A 22,125-nucleotide genomic window follows, 5' to 3' on the forward strand; every position below is an offset into this window, starting at 1 on the left:
TTTTCCCCTAATCAGCTCTTGGATTTTTAAAATTTTGTTTTATCATTTTCCGTTTTCTGTTTAATGAATTTCTGATTTTACCTTTACTACTTTCTTTTTCTCAGCTTTTCTTAGTTTATTTTCTTCTTTAATTTTTTGAGTTGGACGCCTAATTAGTTTATTTTCACTTTTCTTTTAATAATAATTTAGTAATTTAAATTTATTATTTATCTTCATTTTATTAATTTAATTCTTATTTAATTTGATTATTAATTTATTTATTTTGTACTTTATTAATTTAATAATAATTTAGGCTTTGAAAGTTTCTATGAACATTGTTTTAGCTATATCCATATCTTATAAATTTTTCTTTTTTTTCTGTTTATTCTTTTTTTTTTTGTTAGATTAGATGTGGGCTTACAGAAAAATCATGCATAAAATACAGGGTTCCCATACACCATCCATTATTAACACCATGCCTTGGTTTTAATAATCGAGGAAACATTTGTTATAACTGATGAAAGCACATTTTTATAATTGTACTCAATTATAGTCCATGGTTTACATCAGGGTTCACTGTTTGTGTTGTGCAATTCCATGGATTTTTAGAAAAATTTTATTCTAGTAACATATATAATCTAAAATTTCTCCTTTTACCATGTTCAAATATGTAGTTCAGTATTGTTAATTATGTTCAAAATGTTGTACTGCCAGGACCACCATCCATTACCAAAACTTTCCCATTGTCCCAAATAGAAACTCTGTACATTTTAAACCTTAACTTCCTATTCCCTACTTCTACCCCATTCTCTGTTAACCTACATTCTAGATTCATAAACTATATGAATTTGTTTATTCTAATTGTTTCATATCAGTGAGATCAAACAATATTTTTTCTTTGTGCCTGGCTTATTTCACTCAACATGATATCTTCAAAATTCATCCATGTTATCACATCTATTAGAACTTCATTCGTTTTTAGGGCAGACTAATATTCCATTGCCTGTATTTACTGTATTTTGCTTATCCATTCATCAGTTCATGGACACTTGGATTCCTTCCATCTAACAATTGTGAACAATGCTGCTGTGAACATCGGTGAGCAAATATCTGTTTGAGTCTTTGTTTTCAATTCTTTTGGGGATATACCTAAAATTGGGATTGCTGGGTCATATGGTGTTTTAGTTTGCAAGCTGCCAGAATGTAAGCTACCAGAAACAGAATGGCTTTTAAAAGGGGGAATTTATTAAGTTGCTAGTTTATAGTTCTAAGGCCGTGAAAATGTCCAAATTAAGGCAAAGCTATAAAAGTGTCCAGTCTAAGGCATCCAGGGAACGATACCTTGGTTCAAGAAGGTTGATGATCTTCAGGATTTCTCTCTCAACTGGAAAGGCACATAGTGAACATGGTGATGTCTGCTAGCTTTTTCTCCATGCTTTTTGTTTCATGAAGCTCCCCTGGGGGTGTTTTCCTTCTTCATCTCCAATGGCTGTGTGGGCTCTACAGCTTTTTCCAAAATGGTTCTCTCTTAAAGGGCTCCAGTAAACAAACCCCACCTTGAGTGAGTGGAGACACATCTCTATGGAAACCATCTAATCAAAAGCTACCATACACAATTGGGTGAGTCACATCTCCATAGAAACAATCAAAAAGGTCCCACCCAACAATAGTGAATGAAGGTTAAAGAACTTGGTTTTTCTGGGGTTCTTTAATCCTCATACAAACTGATTTAAACAGGCACATACTGTTATTCTATACTTAACTTTCTGAAGAACTGCTAAACTGTCTTCCGCAGCAATTATATCATTTTACATTCCCATCCACAATGAATGAGAGTTCCTATTTCTCCACAACCTCTTCAACACTTGTAATTTTCCATTTTTTGGAAATAGTAGCCATTCTAATGGCTTTGAAGTGATATCTTGTGATTTTGATTTGGATTTTTCTAATGGCTGATAATGTTAAGTATCTTTTCTTGTCCTTTTGGCCATTTGTGTATCTTCTTTGGAGAAATGTCTATTCAAGTCTTTCGCCCATCTTTAAGAAACATGGCTACTGGAACACAGCTCTACATTTTTTGAGCACTTCACTCCAGCCTCTCCACCTTAACTAAAAAGGTGATATCTATATAATGCATAAGAATAACCTCCAGGATAACCTCCTGAATCTGTTTGAAATCTCTCAGTCACTGACACTTTATTTTGTTGCATTTCTCTCTTCCCCTTTTGGTTTAGAAGGTTTTCTCAATCCCTTGATGCTGAGTCCCAGCTCATCCCTAGATTGTTGTCCCACGTTGCCAGGGAGGTCCACACCCCTGGGAGTCATGTCCCACATGGAGGGGGAGGGCAATGAGTTTGCTTGCTGTGGTGGCTTAAAGAGATATAGGCCACATCTGAGCAACAAAAGAGGTTCTCTGGGGGTGACTTTTAGACCTAATTTTAAGTAGGTTTAGCCTATCCTTTGCAGGGATAAGTTTCATAGGGGTGAACCCCAAGACCAAGGGCTTGGCCTGTTGATTTGGTTGTCCCCATTGCTTGTGAGAATATCAGGAATTCTCCAAATGGGGAAGTTGAATTTTCCCCCTTATTCTCATTCCCCCAAGGGGGACTTTGCAAATACTTCTTTATTCACCATTCAAAGCACTCTGGAATTTATTGGGGCATCACAGTAACCTGGAAAAGCCAACAAAATCTCATACCCTATTCAAGGTTCCATGTACTCATGGCGTTCACTTAAACTGGTTATACAAATTAAATTAGGAAATGCACTAGTCAAAATATAAATTTTGTACCAAATAAGTATTTCTCCCTTTAGCCTCACACAGAAGTTGAAGTTTTAGAATATGAATGACCATCTATTTTCAATACCCTGCAATACTGACATTCCTTTGTTTTTCCTCATGCAAAAACGTTTTTTAATTTGTACATTTAATCACCATCATTGTACACTCTAGGCATTCCTAAATTATGCCATCTCAGTCTTTATCATTTATCTTTCCTTCTGGTTTCATATGTGCTTCCAATCCTTCTACTACCATCGTTCCCACATTCAGCTTCATTGAGCGTACTTACATTATTGTGCTACAACAGGTAGAATTGTGCTATCCATTTCTGAATTTTTAAAATCAGTCCTGTTGCACAATCTGTATCCCTTCGGCACCAATTACCCAATCTCTACCTATTTCTATTCATTATATAATTTTGATAACTTTTCTATTAGTTTTTGAAATCAAAGGAATATTCTTTCTGTTAAGGGATTTAAAAAAATAGCTCTACCTTTCTGTTTCGATTACTGATTCTATAGCCACACTTTTTTGGTACTTGATTTTTTCTGGATGAGAGAGTTGAATTAGAGTCTCTCCAACTATTAATTTCCTTTCATTTCCTATAGTTCTGGTCCCTTTTGAAAGTGCAGAGAGATGTGTCTGTTAAAGTTTTATTGTGGATTACAGTATAAATATTCATAAAAATCTTCTTCTTTGTCCCAGTTAATGCATTTTATTCTGAAGTAAACTTTGGCTAGTATTAAGATCAACATTGGATGTTGCCAGTTGTTCCAATATTGTCCCTTACAGTCTAAGATCATGCACGGTACTTAATTGTCACAGTTTCTTAGTCCTTCCTTGATTTTCATGACATTGTCATTTTTGAAGATTACAGGCCAGTTATTGCATAGAATATCCCCAAGGTGGATTAATTTGATGCTTCCTCATGATTAAATGCAGATTATTTAGGTTTGGCAGGAGTATCAAGAAGTGTTACCACGTTCTTCACATTACATCCTATCAGGAGATGTGAACTTTGGTCATGGATTAAAGGTTATGCCTGCAAGTTTCGTCCACTGTGATATTACTCTTTTCCCCTTTGTAATTAATACTTTCGTGGAGTGGTACTTAAAGATTATGTAAATATCCCTTCTTCATCAAACTTTCACCAAGTTATCATCCACTTATCTTTCTTGTTTGAATTAATTATTACAATGATAACTCTAGGTAAATTGTTTCTTCTATAGTCATTGGCTGGCATTCGACTGAAAGGGAAACTTTTCTCACTTTTCCATTTCTTCATTTATTGATATCAGCATGGACTCATGGCTTCTTATTTATTCAGTGGATTTATTCAGTAATAGTATCATCATAATTTATTATTATTATAATTCTATTACTATTAAGTTTTCCTTAGCCTGGGACAATTTGGCAGTAATGGAATAGTGTTCATCATTCTTTGAGCACTTCCTTGCTTTCTGGCTCATATTCCAGGTTCATCTTTCACTTTCCTTACTTCACTTTCCCTTTTTCCAAGAACTCTATTCTCTTAATGGTATTTAGGAACCAAGATATGCTCTAGGTATGCTCATGGTTCTTGGGATGTCGCTGCTTCCAGGCCTTCTCAGTGTTCAAATCTAGGGAAAATTTGCTGCCCCTGGGTCTCCTGGATTTATTGTGTTACTGCAGCCAAGGCTGGGGCAAGAAGACATCTAGAAGACAGTGTGAGGTGATCGAAGTAGCTGGAAACAAAGATACCTGGGATCCCCAGAAGGGCTGAGTTTGAGGGTGGGATGTCTGACCCTAGGCTGTTATGGGGTGGAGGGGATGCCTCAGTACTCTGGGGAGTGGTAGGGCCTGGGTTGGGTGGGATACCTGGGTCCCCTCCTGAGTGATGGGCTAGAGGGAGGGGCAGAATTTGTTTCCAAAGAGTCCATTGGTACACAAGACCTCCTGATGCCCTCACTCATCTTTGCTTCATCCTTTCATTTAAAAGATTCCTGGGTTTTATGGTAAACTGTAGTATGAAATAGGTACTTGTCCTCCCACCTCTATGGACAATGTAGTGCCTGGACAACAGAGCTGGGCCCAATTGTTGTCTGCTATTCATTCACATACATTGATTCGTGCAGTACCAGGGTATCCTGCTAGAGGAGGTTAGACCTCAGCAAATAAACTTGTGCTTTTTTTTTTTTTTTTACTTGCTTGGTGAGATGTAGAACCGTCCTATTCACATTATGAGTGAGCACTAGAAGTTTCATTGGGATTGCTGTAGGGGGCTGTGGTAGTTAGATGCAGGTGTCAGCTTGGCCAGTTGAAGGTGCCTAGTTCTATTGCTGTGGACATGAGCCAATGGCATGTGAACCTCATCTGTTGCTGATTCCATCTGCAGTTGGCTAGGAGGTGTGCCTGCTGCAATGAATGATGTTTCACTTAATAGGCTGGTGCTTAAATGAGAGAGCTCAACGTAGCACAGCCCAAGCAGTTCAGCATACCTCATCTCAGCATTTGCACTCAGCCCAGGACTTTGGAGATGCAGAAAGGAATCACCCTGGGGAAAGTTGTTGGAACTCAGAGGCCTGGAGCGAAGGCCAGCAGAGATTGCCCTGTGCCTTCCCACATAAGAAAGAACCTCAGTTGAAAGTTAGCTGCTGTTCCTCTGAAGAACTGTACGTTAACTAAATAAATCCCCTTTTATTGAAAGCCAATCCGTCTCTTGTATGTTTCCAGCAGCTAGCAAACTACAATAGGGGCCTTCTTAAGGAAAGCAGAGGGATCCGATGATAATTTTAGAGAAGAGAATACCCCACCCAGAGGAGTGTACCTGGGACCCTGTGTATACTGTGCTATTTGTGAACTGGTTAAAGATGGCAGCAGGCTGATGTGGTGGGAGGATGCACCTGCAGTCCTTCCCACATTTCCCTTGCTAAGCTGGGCACCCCTTTGGGCTGTGGCTGTCCAGAGGGGAGTCCTTTTGCTAAGTTGCACCAAGGCGCCATGTAGGTTAAAGCCCTGGTCGGCTCCGTGGGAAGGTAAGGGATCAGTTACATGGTTCTGTGCAGGGCAGGCGCTGGCACCAGTTCTGACTCAGTGGATCCAAGGCCTCATCTATACCCATGTAATACCTATGTGTCCAGTTTGAAAGGAATGAAAGCCAGAACTGTAATATTTGTGGTTCGGGTCTGGTGGGATATAGAGATGCTCATGCCATCCTGAGTCTTTGGCTTTCCTCCAAGAACTGCTATGAAAACTACCCTGGCAGCTGCTGTAGCACTGGGTCCTGGTGGAAACATCAGCAGTAGTTTTGCTGATAGGGACATTGAAACATATCCTTGAGAACCTTGTCCAGAAATCTCTGCTGTCATCTCTTGCCTGAGTGTCTTGTATCTTCTGCTAGGGTTCTGACATATACACATATACTCAGCAAATGACAACTTGAAGCCTGGTTTCCCAGAGTCTGAATCATGGTTGTCCCATTTCTGTGCCTCACATCCTAGGGGCAGCAAGGAATGAAAAAAGGGTTAACTTGAAGGGCCTGGCCAGTGTGACTGGCGCCCTTCCAATAAGTAAAATACTGGAGAGTGGCCAGCCCATCTTCTGGGTATGACGGTACCTTGGCACATGTGGCCAGTACCGGAGTTGGAGACTTCATCCAGGTTTATTCTTTGGCCATGGCTTGTCAAGGCCAGCTTATATGTGTGTAGCCTGTAGTGCCTCTTGGTAGTGGTGAGCCCACTAAGATAGGACTGAACTGGACTAGATACTCCTGAGATACTTGTAACCACTTGGAGATCCCTGGATCCTTAAAGCATTGGGAGCAAAGATCTTAGAAAGACAAAGATAGGGCTTTTATACCTTTTGCTATTACCAGTAATTGCGGGAGACTCAAGTCTTTGCACTGGGGATAGGCCAGGATATGTTGTATGTACCCCAGCTGTCTGGGAGATGACCTGTTTACTCAAAAATGCTTAATGGGTATCTTAGATACATCAGGGTGACCAAAAGATAGTTTTCTTTTCTTTTTTTTTTCCTTGGTTAAGCTTAGGGTTTGGTAGGGGAGAGGGATACAGTGCAGTTTGGTCTGGGAGCAGCCCTGAGGGTATCTGATCCCAGCAAACAGAGGAGTAAACAATCCTGATGTACAGTTCGAGGACGGAAGCTTCACAGGGAGAGGAAGGAGAGAGTAGGGAAAAGCTCTGGGGGCTGGAACCGTGTCAGCAGGTATTCTCAGGGACTTTGGAGGGGACATCTAGTCCTTTAGACTAGAGGTGAAAACTGTTTTCTTAAAATGGGCTCTCTTATTTTCTGAAGTCAAGGTTTTGTGTTTCAGTGATAAGAGGGGTGGGGGTGGGCCAGAAACAGCACATATGGGGGCTGTGAAGATTGGTGAGGAGCTGGGTGCAAGGCCTGGTGTTCTGGTTTGAAAGGATGTATGTCCCCTAGAAAAGCAATGTTTTAAACAAAATCTCATTTTGTAAAGGCAGAATCATCCCTATTCAATACTGTATGTTTGAAACTGTAATTAGATCATCTCCCTGGAGATGTGATTTAATCAAGAGTGATTGTTAAACTGGATTAGATGATGACATGTCTCCACTCATTCAGGTGGGCCTTGATTAGTTTCTGAAGTCCTATAAAAGAGGAAATATTTTGGGGAATGAGAGCGATTCAGTGAGAGCAGAGCAGAACGACATAGCCACGAGAAGCAGAGTCCACTAGCCAGTGACCTTTGGAGATGAAGAAGGAAAATGCCTCCCAGGGAGCTTCATGAAATGGGAAGCCAGGAGAAGAAGCTAGCAAATGATGCCATGTTTGCCATGTGCCCTTCCAGATGAGAGAGAAACCCTGACTGTCTTCACCATGTGCCTTCTCACTTGAGAGAGAAGCCCTGAACTTCACTGGCCTTCTTGAACCAAGGTATCTTTCCTTGGATGTCTTTGATTGGGCATTTCTATAGACTTGTTGTAATTGGGACATTGTCTTGACCTCAGAACTGTAAACTAGTAACTTATTAAATTCCCCTCTTTAAAAGCCATTCTGTTTCTGGTATATTGCATTCCGGCAGCTAGCAGACTAGAACACCTGGCATAATGCCCTACTTTGTGCTTAGGGTGAGGGTGAAGCCAGAGTTCTCAAGGATCCAGGGATTCTGGCCTCATCCTGTCTGTGCCATTCATGTTCCAGTGGGAACCAGTGTAGGAGAAGCATGTTCCTCCCTTCTCCCTATAGCCCTTTGACCCAAGTATTGCTTTTTGGAACTGTAGGTTGTGGGTCTCCTCTGGCTGGCACCCAGGTATTCACTTCTTCATACTCCCTTCCCTGATCCCAGGTTCTCTCATCCCATCTATCTCACCTAAAGGTGGATTTGATGTCAGGCATGGTGAGAGGACCACAGCCTTAATGGCTTTCTTGATCTGGATGAATTTCTGTTTCCTAAGGTCAACTTGTCTATCCCTCTGCCTTGAAGCAGATCCTATGTCAGTTGGATTGATTGTGGGTTTAGAGCACTTTCCCAGAGTGGCCTGAGACCACTCTAGGAAGCTGTGTTCTCTTGACATGTGAAGGATTCTCATTCTTTGTGGTGGAGTTACTTCCTTAGAAATGTTTGGTCCAGGCTGGTGCTAAGGGGAGTTTGGAGTCCCTGAGTTCACGAGGACGGGGAACAAGAGTAGGGGTGGCAGTCCCCCTGAGTGTGAGACGCTCTGTTTACTCATGTTGGCTGCGATCTGTGTTCAGAGTCCTGTTCCTGAGTATCCTCCTTGGTGGAGCTCACAGACATGGAGGGTGTGTGAGAGTGGGAAGGTGAACAGGGAGATGTGGTTCTTCATTCCTTTACAGCAGAATGTAGGTTGAATGCCCCCCATCCCTGGGATAGAAGGAGAGGGAATCAGATGGGATGGGAGGAAGGACAGCCTTGAATCAGTGACTCTGGGGAGCAGATGTGCCATACACTGAGCTGGGGGAGAGGGCTGGTAGGGGTCTGGTAAGCTCCAGGCTGACTGTTCTGTCTTCCCCACAAGTCATGTGTGTTCTTCCTGTTTACCTGTGTGCAAAGTGCTGCCTGGGTAGTGGTGGAGGGAACTGAGAGATGCAGAAAGATGAGATGACCGTGACCCCTTTGGGAGATTTTAATTAGATGAGGAAAATAATTCACACATCAAAAAAATGGCCATAAACTGTCTACTTGGGCCACATAACCTTGATGATAGTAATGGATTTGATTGATGTTTTTAGTCAAATGCCGGTTATCGCTGCAGTGCCTCATTATTTTACTGAGCTGCTCTAATTAGCCATTACCTTTCACTCTAGCCCACTGTAGAAAGTATGAATGGAAGGCAGGAGGGAGCCCCAGAGAGTGGCTTTAATAGCATTGGATTGGGTTTGACTGTTTTAAGGATAAGGCAGATTTAACTTTTGGAAATGCTCAGATGTCATTAGGAACCACATCTAAAGCATAAGGAGGGGACCCAGAACTCGAGTGGCCTTTGGACCAGAGAGGAGGTACATGTGGGTGTGGCTCAGAATGAGTCAAAGAGCTCACCAGATGCTGTGCCCTCAAGGCAGGCTGTGGCTGGTGGAAGTTCTGGGTCAGGGAACCCCAGCACCTTATGGGGGTCCAGGCAGGGCTTTTATTCCCCAGCTCTCCTTAGGGCCCATCGCATGGAGTACAGGCACACACCAAGTTCTATGCTTTCAGTTTAATAGCTCTGGGCTGCAGGTATGTCTAAACATTTCAGTCCAGTGATCCCAGTTTCTTCAACTCAGATTGAAGATACTTAAATGTATTGCTTAGTTCCTGTAGGCGTCCCTTGCGAACTTCATCTAGAAGGAAACGTGAAATGAGAATGAGGCTTGAAGGGCCCCAAGTACCAGCCCCACCCGTTCCATCCCTCCTCAACTGCGTGTTCTACTTTCCAACCTCACAGAGCCCCCTGGAGGGCTTACATAGATGTGGGAGGTTTGGAAGTTTCATTCAATGGAAGCTGAAGGACTTCGCTTTCTCCCCACATTGACAGAGGAAACAGGAGTAGGAATAGGCAGACTCTACTGTGGAAAAGGATAGGGATTAGAGTCCATGGAGAATTTAATATCAGACTGCCATGGTAGCATGAATCTGGCTGAGGAATTAGAGACATTGGAAAGTACTGAGGGAAAGCTTCCAGGGAGAGGGGCTGTGGCAGTTTTAGGTTTCGTGGGGGCATGAGGAGTAGAGTTGGGGGCATGTTCTCTCCCACCCCCTACTCCAAGATGATGGGGTGGTGAGTATTTTGGTTCCCAGAAGGGTTTGCTTTGGGATGCACTCACCTTCCATAAAATTTCTCCCCTCCTGAATTCCTTCAAGCAGTCCTTTTTTTGCTCCTTCAAAGTTATTTCTTGCTAGCGAGAGGCCTTTGTCTATGGAGGATTTTAATTTGGGAGCAGAAGAAATCGTATCAGTAGAAAAGTCACATCATTGAAAGAGAACTCCCCCAGTCATTATCCCTGTGTGAATGCCTAAAGTGGAGAAGTTTTGCTGAGGGGCCCAGTTTCTGTCTTACAGGAAGGTGGATGAGCCAGGATAGAAGCTCAGTGTAGTATAGACAGGAAAAGTGCACCCCCACTTATGCCTTTCACGTGAGTATGTTTGCTTCTCCCTGGGCTTAGCACTGTGGGTAGAGGTATTTCACAGCTCTGCTGCTAGAGACTTCTTTAGAGGTCAAAGTTAGAGACTTACTCAGGAATGATGATGCCCGCCTCCTTGAGTACTTTGGAGCCACTGGTGAGATCCTCTGGGCTGTTTGGGTTGTCTCTTGGGGTGAAGCAGATGCCACTGGGGCCGTGGTCTCCTCAGCAAGCTCAGCTACAAACACACCAATTTGTTGTTTCAGCAACGTCAAAGTGTCCCCTCCCGGCCACCTGTAGAGAGGTGGCAGGGCCCCTGCATACTTATTGTGTGCTGAGTGCTAAGATATAGAAGTGATTTGGCATAAATCCTGCCCTCTTAAAAGAGCTAGGATTTCTTCACACTATGTGCCTGTTGGAACGTGGAGGAGGGAGACCCACTTCCACCGGGCAGGGTTGGGGAAGGGTCTGGGCTGGGGTACGGTGAGAATCAGGGAGCACTTCAGAGAGAAGGCAGGGGATCTGGCAGAGTAGGATGCTCTAAAGGTGCTCTCTTGGGGGCAGGAAGTGAGTCGGCAAGGGTTCGCGAATGTGTGGGATGGGTGTGGGGGATGGAAACAAGTTCGATTTAGCTGATGTGGGTGGGACATGAAGGAGAGTCATGGAAAATGGGATTGTAAAATGAGGTGAGGGCTGAGGCCAGGTCGTGGGCACCTTGCTAAGGAGTAGGGAGTTAGGGAAGTTGTTTCGGGAGGTGTTAACACCATGTGGGACCTTTCCCTTATCCTTTAATCTTATGCGTGTCTCCCCTGTTATTCACAACAAACCTTTCCCCTGCACTCCCCATCGCCCTTACCCTGCCTAGATATCCTCTTGCCTCCGTAACCTTGTCCCACTCCCGTTCATGCCCCCCTCTTTCTGAATGCTGTTTCTCTCATTATCAACAAGAGCAGGGTCCACATTCCCTTGCGCTGGCTTCCTCCCCCAGCCTCCCTCACATCCCTGACTGTTGGGCAGGGGTAGGAGGGAGAGAAGGACTCACAGGTCACAGCAGCCTCGGTGGGTGCGGCCTCTGTGGAATCAGAGGAGGCATCTTCTGCAAGGGAGGAAAGAGAGGCCCGGTTATAGTCAAGCTTGGACCAGACCCACCTGGAGATGCATCCCCTTGTCCCCCATTCCCAAATGTCATCTCTCAGGAACATTTGCAGGTAGAAGGGAATAACTCTCCCTTCTAGTTCAGCACGCCTTTCTGCCACAACCGTAGGTCCACCGGGGCCGTGGTTCTGATGCTTAACTTAACTCCTGCAGTTTTTTGAAGCAGATTCTCTGGTGAAAAGTGTGAGGTTTTAATGAAAGGGGACCTCCTCATTTGCCTCTGCCCCCATCAGGGTTGTCTGAGATTCAGGCTGTGGTTGAAGGGGCTAGGGGTCCTCTCTAGTGGAGGATGGCCCTGGGGCCACAGGTGGTACCAGACTGATTTGTGGCCTGAGGGCTCCAGCATTTCCTTTATTCTCTCAAAACAACATTTATGTAAAGCTCTCTGCTAATTGAAGGCGGTGTAGTGCTGAAGATGGCAGATAAGACGCCTGCCTGGATGGATCATAAATTCTATTTAAGTGTGGCTGGAGTGCAATGCATACAGGTGTGTGAGGAGATGAGCCGGGAGAGCAGGCAGGGGCCAGGGGGTTTTGCCTCTCCCCGACCACTGAGGAGGCCATGTGCAGAGAAAGGGGAGTACAAGTCACGCTCAGAGGCAGAGGAAACCAGAATGGCACTGGGAGAGGAAAAGAGGAGTGAAGTCTGGAGCTCAGTTCTTGCTGGATGGTGAGAATTGTGGTGGCGAAATGTCCATACTTACGGGCACAGACCAGGGTCCCGGCTAGAGCTGCTAGGAGGAGGAGCGCTGTGAATTTCATCCTTTGTGATGAGAATGCAACTGAAGAATCCTCAGAGAGATGGGGAAATAAGGTGCTGAAACTGCCTGGCACTTTTATGGATATCAAGGGCCAATGGGAATCAAATTTGGAGGGGTGTGGCTTCCACGCCTTCCTCTTTTTCCCCACACCGTCACCTGCTAAGTCAATAAGGGCTGGTATCCTTGCAGGGAGGTCCTGGACTGGAGCCTTTCCCTCCTGCCTTCCAGGCATCCGTTTCCTCCCCTCTTCCTGTCCCCAACCTGTCCACCCTCTGGGGTCTCTGAGAGCTGTCAATGAGTGGAGGCAGAGCAAGTTTCATTTGGGGGAGATTCTGGGATGTCTGTTAAGGGTGCTGAGATATGAGTCTTAGCCTTGGTATCTCTTTAGGAGGAGGTTGGGATCAGGAGAACAGTTGTTCACTTCTTGCTTTAATCTATAAAGGATTCAGTGCAGGGTTTTGAAGGCTTTCCCAGAGAGGTTCAGCCCTTTCCTCTGGGAGACCATACTCAGAACATGTGGGGACTGAATTCATGGCTGTTTTCTCTTCCTGATGGATTGGAAGGCAGGTTTCCCTACTTGCTTTGGCACAAAGATGCTGGGGCCTTCTCTGGAGTTGTCTCTTGTTTTTTCTCGAAGTTGTGCATACTCTAAGAAGAACTCATCCAGCCTCATGTTGGTCCCCGTCAGTCAACAGGACCCCACATTTCCAAGAGGATCTCCTGGTCAAAGGATAATGGTGGTTCACTGAAATTGGAGTTTGAGTTCTCCCTTCAAGGTGGGAGTTGATCTGAGCTGTGAATAATTCATATAAACATATAATGTCAAGGAAGCTTCTTTCTGACCTTGGATTTATTTCTCCCCTAGACTGTTATTCAAGAGGCCTGGATTTTTAATTCTGGCTTTATTATATACTGGTACAACCTTAAAGTTTCCATTTGTCATCTAGGACAAATGAAATCTACAGGATATTGATGGGGGTTAAGTGAGATAATTATGGTCAGGCATTTTTAGAGAGTTTGATGGAGATGTGTAGGGTTCTTTTTCTTTGATAAGGGCTCATCTTTCTGGGCAGGTTTGATTCAGGCTGGTGATAAATGTTAACAGAGCAAGGCAGAAGAGAAGCAGGAGCCTTGAGGGACTGATGGGTGGAGAAGAGAGTACTGGATAACAGCTTGTGGTTCTCTGTTTGTTTGGCATCGGCTCTAACCAAGCACCAGATGGGGCCGACTCCTGAGACCGGGTCAGGCTGACTTCTATAGGCCTATTTAAGGATTATTAGATGTGAAAGCGTGTTTAATTGTAATGGGAAATATTTTTCCATACATTTCTCTGCAAACACACACACACACTGCAGGTTAACTCATCCAGGCAGAGACAATGAACCACATTGAAGTTAGCCCAGACCTAACCAATTGGAGTGACAGGATGCCTTCCTTGGCTGAGGCTAAAACCTTAATTAATCTCTTTTCAGGACTCTCTGTCTGCTTTTTCTAAAGGATGCAAAGGCCCTTTTGAAAGCTCTGATAGATGCTAGGTCGTGGCTGAAGGCCTGACAGTTTCCCTTTAAATGTGCAGGGAACAGGTTTTGGGTGGGGGTGGGGGTAGAGGGGGAGGAGGAACTTGAGAAGTTCAGAGATGCTGGGGGCTCCAATGTAGATGGGAGTCCAGAGCTGAGATGGTCTGTGGCCTTGGGGTTTCCAGCCTAGAGTCAAAATCATTGGTGGGCTGGGACCCAGGAGAGTCCTTGCTTTCTTCTTTCCATCCTTCCGTAACACCTAGGGATGAGCGAACCTAGGGGAATCTTGGAACCCGAGCTCTGGTCTATACATTAACCCCTGTTTGTTGTCTGATCCCAAAGAAATTACTTTTATATTTTGAGCCTTAAATTTTTCTTCTTTGGAGAATAATCGTTTCCCTCCCTAACTTCCCAAGGCAGTTGTGAAATAGACTGAGATTCAGTCAACAGACATTTCTTGAGTGCCTACTGTGTGTGCTGGAGACCCAAATATGAATAAGATATTGTCCTGGTCCTAAGTAGTTTCCAGTGTGGGAAGGGCTTGGACCAGTAAATAAAAAAAAATTAGGTACAGGTTCACAATCCCTTATTTGAAATTCTCGGGACCAGATGTATTTTGGAACACTACATATTTTAATTTTAGAAAGTATCGGAGGCTTGGGTGGTATGTTATAAAATCAGGGTGGCATTCCATTGTCAAACACAATATTATTTTAGTGACAAAACTTATGAATAGTCATATAAAGTGAACTAAAGTAGGACTATAAATAGTATTACATCGGTTCAAGTCAAATTTTGTTATCAAATGAGTTCAGCTCATCAGATTTTTCCACGAAGTGAGTTGGGTGGTTTTTGGATTTCAGAATTCTGCATAAACTTATGAACCTGTGCAATGAAGTGGTAGCAGGAGAGTGGAGGGAACGTGAACTCTCATGTTCAAAGATCTGGGGATGAATTTCTGTGTCATTGTTTGAGGTAGTTGAATGATTTTAGGAAAAATCACTTAGCTCACTTATTGCATCTGGTGCATATGGATGATAATTCAGGGCTATCATAAAAATTGAATGAGCAGAGTGTATGAACATGTTTCCTAGGCTCCTGAAGTTGGTCTGGACCCTTTCCTTCACTGGAAGTTTGGCCTCATTTGCTTAGCACATGCTCTTTTGCCAGACTCTGGAAGCAAAGAGATGTATATGGCAGGTCCTTATCTATCGGGAACTCAAACTATACCTTGAGGTTAATGTTGAGCTAAAGATTTTGAGATTTGTTTGGCATCCGTTGGTGGTCAGTGAGTGAAGAAGAGGGACTGTGTTGAATAGATGTAGAGACAAAACTTGGTGATTGACTGTCTGCCTGAGGGTTTGGGCCCGGGAGCTTTGAAGGTGGTGGTTGCCTTAACTGGAATGGCAGAGGCCCTGGTTGTGTGTGTGCATGTGAGTGTATTTACACATGTTTACACTGTCTTGGCAGAGGGAGAAACTCTGATTCTAGATTCCAAACGGTCTCTGTGAACACATTAGAAAAAACAACAGGACCAAGCCATGATATTTGCATAAGTTTTTTTTCCAAGGAAATTAGAACTTTGGCATCAACACCAGAACTGTCATAGAGCTGGGTCTTTCTAAATGTCACTGCTCAGTGTTTTCTCTCTTTTAATCCTCCTTCTGGGCCTCAGAAATTGAAGAGGCAGGTATTCACGTAAATGGCAGTAAGGTGGAAGGACATTTGCTCTAAATGAATTTTTCATTACTTTATGAAGTAGGGCCCAGGTTCAATATTACTTCAGTTTAGAGGGCCTAAAAAAGAATTGGATATGTATATTAAAGAGGAAAGACACAGCCCATATATTGGGGTGAGGGGCTGTCATCAGTGATGACTTGACCTGTAACATCTATGGTCATCACCATGATGATTGTCAATTTGCCCATCTGTGTCTTTTCTCTTGTGGTGGTTGTTCTCTGTTCTTCACACCCCCCTCCCTTCCCTGCCTCAGATCTAGCTAGTCTCTATCCATCTCTGTTCTGTTCTTTGTCAGGATGCATCATCTGAACTCCCTGGTCCTCTAGCTTCTAGTTGAGTTTGGCCAATGGAAGACACTGGTGGGAGGTCAAGCATGGGAAGAGAGAGAGGTTATGGAATTTTTTTTTCTCCTCCTTCCCTGCATTGGCAGGTGTGGTGGGCAGATGGTTGGGATGGCCTCCAGGGATCCCCACCTCCTGATATCCATGCCCTTGTATAATACCTTCTGCTTGAGTGTGGGCTGGACCTAGCGATTTCCTTCTAGTAAGCAGAAGGCAGCAAAAGTGATGTATATCATCTCCAAGATTAGGTTATAAAAGACTGTGGTGTTGATAGATTGTATGGTTTGTGTGAATATATCTCAATAAAATTGCATTTAATAAAAAGACTGTGACTTTTGTCTTGCTCACTCACTCACATGTTCTCTCTAGCTCTTCTTGACATGTTTACTCTGGGAAGCAAACTGCTATTATATGAATTGCCCTATGGAGAGGCCCATGTGGCAAGGAACTGAGGGTAGCCTCCAGCCAGCAGTGAGTGAGGGACTGAGGTCCTTGGTCCAGTAGCCCATGAGGAACTGAATCCTGCTTTGCTGGCTTGAAATGATATATGACCCCTAGAAAAGCCATGTTTTAATCAAAATCCCATTTCATAAAGGTAGAATAATCCCTGTTCAATACTGTATGCTTGAAACTGTAGTCAGATCATCTTCCTGGAGATGTGATTTAATCAAGAGTGGTTGTTAACTGGATTAGGTGACGACATGTCTCCACCCATCTGGGTGGATCTTGATTAGTTTCTGAAGTCCTATAAAAGGGGAAACATTTTGGAGAATGAGAGTGATTCAGAGACAGCAGAGCAGAATGACATAGTCACGAGAAGCAGAGTCCACCAGCCAGTGACCTTTGGAGATGAAGAAGAAAAATACCTCCTGGGGAGCTTCATGAAACAGGAAGCCAGGAGAAGAAGCTAGCAGATGATGCCATGTTTGCTGTGTGCCCTTCCAGATGAGAGAGGAACCCTGACTGTGTTCACCATGTGTCTTTCCATATGAGAAACTCTGACTGTGTTCACCATGTGCCCTTCCACTTGAGAGAGAAGCCCTGAACTCCATTGGCCTTCTTGAACCAAGGTATCTTTCCCTTGATGCCTTCGATTGGACATTTCTATAGACTTGCTTTAACAGGACATTTTCTCAGCCTTTGAACTGTAAACTAGTAAATTCCCCTTTTTAAAAGCCACTCCACTTCTGGTATATTGCATCCTGGCAGCTAGCAAATTAACTCCTGCCAACAATCTTACAATTGATCTTGGAGGTAGACCCTCCCTTTGTTGAGCCTTGAGGTGACAGCAGCCTCCACTGATAACCTGATTGCAGCCTCTCGAGAGACTCCAAGCCAGGGGCACCCAGCTAAGCCATGTCCAGATTCCTGAGACAAAATATTGTTTGAAGCCACTAAGGTTTTTTTTTTACATGGGCAGGCACCAGGAATTGAACCTGGGTCCTCGGGTTTGGCAGGCAAGCATTCTTACCTGCTGAGCCACTGTGGCTCGCCCATTTGAAGCCACTAAGTTTTGAAATAATTTGTCATGCAGCCATGGCTAACTAACATGGCATAGTCCTGGCAAAGGCTGTGCCCTTCTGGGACTATAGCTTCTGTTTCTGTTTGCTAAAGCTGCCAGAAGGCAATATACCAGAAATGGGGTATAGCTTTTACAGTGGGGGTTTATTAGCTTACAAATTTACCATTCTAAGTCCATAAAAATGTTCCAATTAGGGCATCAATAGGATGATACCTTCTCTGAAGAAAGGTCACTTGCTTTTGGGGTTCCTCTGTCAGATAGTAAGGCACATGGCCTGCACCTGCTAGTCCTTTGCTCCTGGATTTCTTTGCTTTCAACTCCTGGTTCCAGTGACCTCCTCTCTGAGCTTCTGTGGGCCCTCTCTTAGCATCTCTGAGGCTTTTCTCCCTCTATCCTCTGGGGGCTTTTTCTCTAAGCTCTTTCCAAATTTCCCTGGATGTTTCTGAGTTCTCTGGACTTTTTCTTTTATCCTCATAGAGGACTCCAGGAAAGGATTAAGAGCCATGATTAATTGGGTGGGTCACATCTCAATTGAAATAACCTAACTAAAAGTCCACAGTAGGTCTGCACCTACAGGAATGGATGAAAAAAAACATGTTTATAACAGCTGCAAACAGGACAGCTTCTGTCCGGAGGCCCCTTTGCTCAGCTCCATCTCCTCGCTGGTCTCAGGCAACACCAATTCCTTCCTTTGGATGGTGTTCTAGTTTGCTAGCTGCCAGAATGCAATATACCAGAAACAGAATGGCTTTAAAAAAAGGGAATTTAATAAGTTTCTAGTTTACAGTTCTAAGGCCAAGAAAATGTCCCAATTAAAACAAGTCTATATAAATGTCCAATTTAAGGCATCCGGGGAAAGATACGTGGGTTCAAGAAGGCCAGTGAAGTTCAGGGTCTCTCTTTCAAGTAAGAAAGCACATGGTAAACACAGTCATGGTTTCTCTCTCAGCTGGAAGGGCACATGGCAAACATGGCATCATCTGCTAGCTTTCTCTCCTGGCTTCTTGTTTCATGAAGCTCCCTGGGAGGCGTTTTCCTTCTTCATCTCCAAAGGTCACTGGCTGGTGGACTCTCTGCGTCGTGGTGCTGCAGGATTCTCTGCTCTTTCTGAATCTCCCATTCTCCAAAATGTTTCCTCTTTTATAGGACTCCAATAAACCAATCAACACCCACCCAAATGGTGGAGACATGTCGTCAACTAATCCAGTTTAACAACCACTCTGGATTAAATCACCTCTCCAGGGAGATGATCTGATCACAGTTTCAAACATACAGTATTGAATGGGGATTATTCAATTGGGGTGTAGCTTTTACAGTGGGGGTTTATTAGTTTACAAATTTACCATTCTAAGTCCATAAAAATGTCCCAATTAGGGCATCAACAGGATGATACCTTCTCTAAAGAAAGGCCACTGGCTTTATGAAATGGAATTTTGATTAAAACATGGCTTTTCTAGGGGGCGTACTTCCTTTTAAACCAGCACAGATGGCAATGGCTTTCTGCTGTTGTTAGTCCTTACTCATACTCTTTAAGTATATTTTTCATTAAAGAGTCTCTTAAAGAAAGCACATCTGAGTGTGTCATCTGTTTTCTGCCACGATCCTGACTGATACACCCTACCCGCTTTGGCCTACATTGACTGTCTTTTCCCTGTTCCTTCTACCTGTGTGTTGAACCCTGTTCTGGGGGTTGGCAGGGTAACACGAGACTCCAAATGGAGGAAGTGACACAGACTTTTTGGGCTAGACAGTTCACACCTCTAAGACACAGACGTAAATTGTGTCTCAGAGTGCCATCTTACTCTACCTGCTGTAACCACAGAGATGGCTGGTCTATTCTGCCAAACTCTTGCGCCAACTTCCCAGATGCCCTTGGCTATTCACCTTGGCTACTGGGGGAGGTGTATTGACAAAGCAATGGAGTGGAATTTTTTTTCAAATCCAATTTTGTTTGATAAACACATAGCATGTAATAGGTGCCAAATGCAGTTCTAAGAGCTTTACACATCTTAATCTCATCTAATCCTCAACAATCTGATGGGATAGGTCCTATTGATGGTCTCATTTTACAAATGAGAAATTAAGGCAAACCAGGTTAAGGGACTGGCCCATGATTACACAACTAGTAAGTGGCAGAGCTGGATTTCAAACTAGGGATTTCTGACTCCAGAGCCTGTGCTATCAACCACAATTCTAAGCCACTTCTCTGTTTGAGTGTTGAATTCTACTTTATAATAAAACATGGGGTCTCTGTAACTTTAAGTTTCTCTAATGTTAACCAATCAGTACCTTTCAACATTTTGATTTTGAAAGGTTTAGTGGATATTAGGTGGGGTCCAGAGGGGAAAATATACATGCAGCTTCAGAAAGCTTTTTCCAGACCTTAAGGCAAAGGGCTCTCTTTTTCTATGCCTGGTTTCACGTGAAGTGCTGAGCTCCAGGGAACCATGGGCCAAGTCTACTAAAGGAGACAGAGAAGTAGGCCCCTCTCCTGCTTCTGGCTTAAGCAAAAGGAATTTTTACTGGACCCTTGCAGTCAAGCTTCTTCACCTAGTAAGTCCAGGTAGGACTTGGAATCCAAGGTCAGGGTGGCAGTTATAGATTTCAATGCCTTCAGAAGTCAAGTAGATCACATCAGTGAGCCAGGCAGGCCAGGTGTAAGGCAAACAACAGCACAAGTGCAATACTAAATGTCCCTCTACTTCAGGCTCAAGGAGTCAGGAGGAAGGCTAGAGCTGGGGCAAACTAGCATGCATCTGCCCCTTTTAAAGTGGTCACTGCCCCTCTCTCAAGCTGATTGTTGCCAGATCAGGTTCAAGGGAAATTGCAACTCTGGACTTTTATGTGAAATCTCCTGATTTTCTTTCTTTCTGTTTTTTTCCTAATATATTTTATGTAATATTTCTACTTTTAATTTTGAAATAACGTCAGACTTTCAGAGAATTTATAAAAATAGTACAAAGAATTTCCACGACTCTTCACCTACATTCCCCAAATGTCAGCATTTAGTCATGTTTTCTTTATCATTCTCCTTCTATCTCTGTATTTCATTTTTGGAACAGTTTAAGAATTGGTGCTGAATTTTTAATAGACATGAGAGAAGACTGCTTCAGAAGTGGTGGTTCAATCCTTGACATCTGCATGATGGCAACTTCAGGTTTTTGAAGGTTGATTTTATCTTTGGGAAAACAGGTTATTGAAGTCAGGACTTAGTGGCGTTTTCTTTTTTCTGCAAACACTGATTTCAAATATGCACTGTCAAATCTTCCTTTCCCATTTCTTAATAACATAGTGGGCAGAGCCCATTTTTTTTTTTAAAGTTCCTTTTGGTTATTAAGAGTCCATCCAGTTTAAAAACTTTACCTCCTGGGGTGCAGGGGTAGTTCACTGGTAGAATTCTCGCCTGCCATGGGGGAGACCCATGTTCAACTCCTGGCCCATAAACTGTCTACCCCTCCCCCCCACAAAAACAAACCAAAATTTGTGAACACTATTCCCTATAATATACATCTCACATATGTGCCTTTGTGTGTGTATGTATAGATGTATAGATACATATATGTAGGGAGACACATTTAAAAAACAGCAACAATCCTTACTTTCTTTCCTCTCCCAGTAGGCTTTTGGCTGAGAGTCATGTAAGAGGTGGGGCCTGGCCTTGAACTAGAAAGGTGGGAGACCTTCAAAGGTAACTGATCTCCCTAAGTGCAGGAGAGAAGTAGTACAGGGGAGAAGTCCTGACTTCTTCTGACTTGTTTTGCATTCATCTGCTTCTGGGGGCCTCCACAGATTCAGAAAGATGGATAGATGATGTTCAGCCTTACCCTAGTCCCTGCCATTGCTGCAGAATCCCCTACTTAATATCTCCTGGTGCTTGAGGACACAACACCCTTAGTTCCCATCAGTGGTCCATACCCTCTTTCTGGCCTGGTGGTGCATCCTCTCATCTGGCCTGGAAGCCACCTGTGTAGACTCCTGGCTCTTGACCCATCCTCTGTGTTTAAGGGGAGTAATGGGCATTTCTGTGTTCTCTTCCTTGTTTTCCAAGGGCCTTAGGAGGCTGGAGTGGGAGGATCACCCATTCTCCTCACAATGTTTCCTTGCACTTCGTCCATGGACTACCATGGGATACTTCCTGCCTTCAGAAATGCCCCAATGGCAAGTGGGCACCAGCCTCTTTGTTCATTCTACTCTGGAACAGACGTTGCTACAGATATATCACCATTGGTTATGATCCTCTTACTGCAAGATTGGACCACATTTGTGGGCCTTTGCTGTTAGGTGTGACTATGAGATTGAGTTCTTCTGGTAACGTATATCACATGCTAGTGTAGCCCTCAGCGATCTGTTCCATTCTCCTTTCCCATTTCTTTGGCTGAAATGGCAATGATGATGGCAGAATGATCTTGAATCCAGGTATTGAAGATGGCAGAGTCACTGACAGCCTGAATTCCTAAATGACCATGTGGAGAAGGTTCCTGTCCCTCAGACCCTCAAATCTGCAGCAACTACCTTTGACTGCTGCATGAGATAGACATATACTTCTATTGTGCTTGAGCCAGTATATTTTGGGTTTATTGTTTACAGTTTAGTTTCCCCTAACTAATATGTTCCTGGTGCTTGAGAACACAGGCTCTTCCAAGAGCTGTCCCATTGTACTCCACTCTGGGCAGCTCCAGATCAGTCTAGAGCAAGCATCTAGCTGGGGAGGGAAATGCCAGTCTCACCTTGAACTGGAACCTCCA

The 22,125-nt window shown here is 43.7% G+C and overlaps 1 long non-coding RNA gene across 1 annotated transcript; it reads right to left on the reverse strand.

The window, feature by feature from the left end:
- Positions 1-10,471: 10,471 nt before the first annotated feature.
- On the reverse strand, positions 10,472-12,301 carry LOC143689993 (uncharacterized). The gene is made up of 3 exons (XR_013178983.1): positions 12,204-12,301; positions 11,388-11,441; positions 10,472-10,583 (listed from the first exon to the last, which is right to left on the reverse strand). It is a non-coding gene; the product is annotated as an uncharacterized LOC143689993 (long non-coding RNA).
- Positions 12,302-22,125: the final 9,824 nt, after the last annotated feature.

This window comes from Tamandua tetradactyla, chromosome 7, assembly GCF_023851605.1.
Source record: "Tamandua tetradactyla isolate mTamTet1 chromosome 7, mTamTet1.pri, whole genome shotgun sequence".
In the NCBI taxonomy this organism is placed as follows: Eukaryota; Metazoa; Chordata; class Mammalia; order Pilosa; family Myrmecophagidae; genus Tamandua; species Tamandua tetradactyla.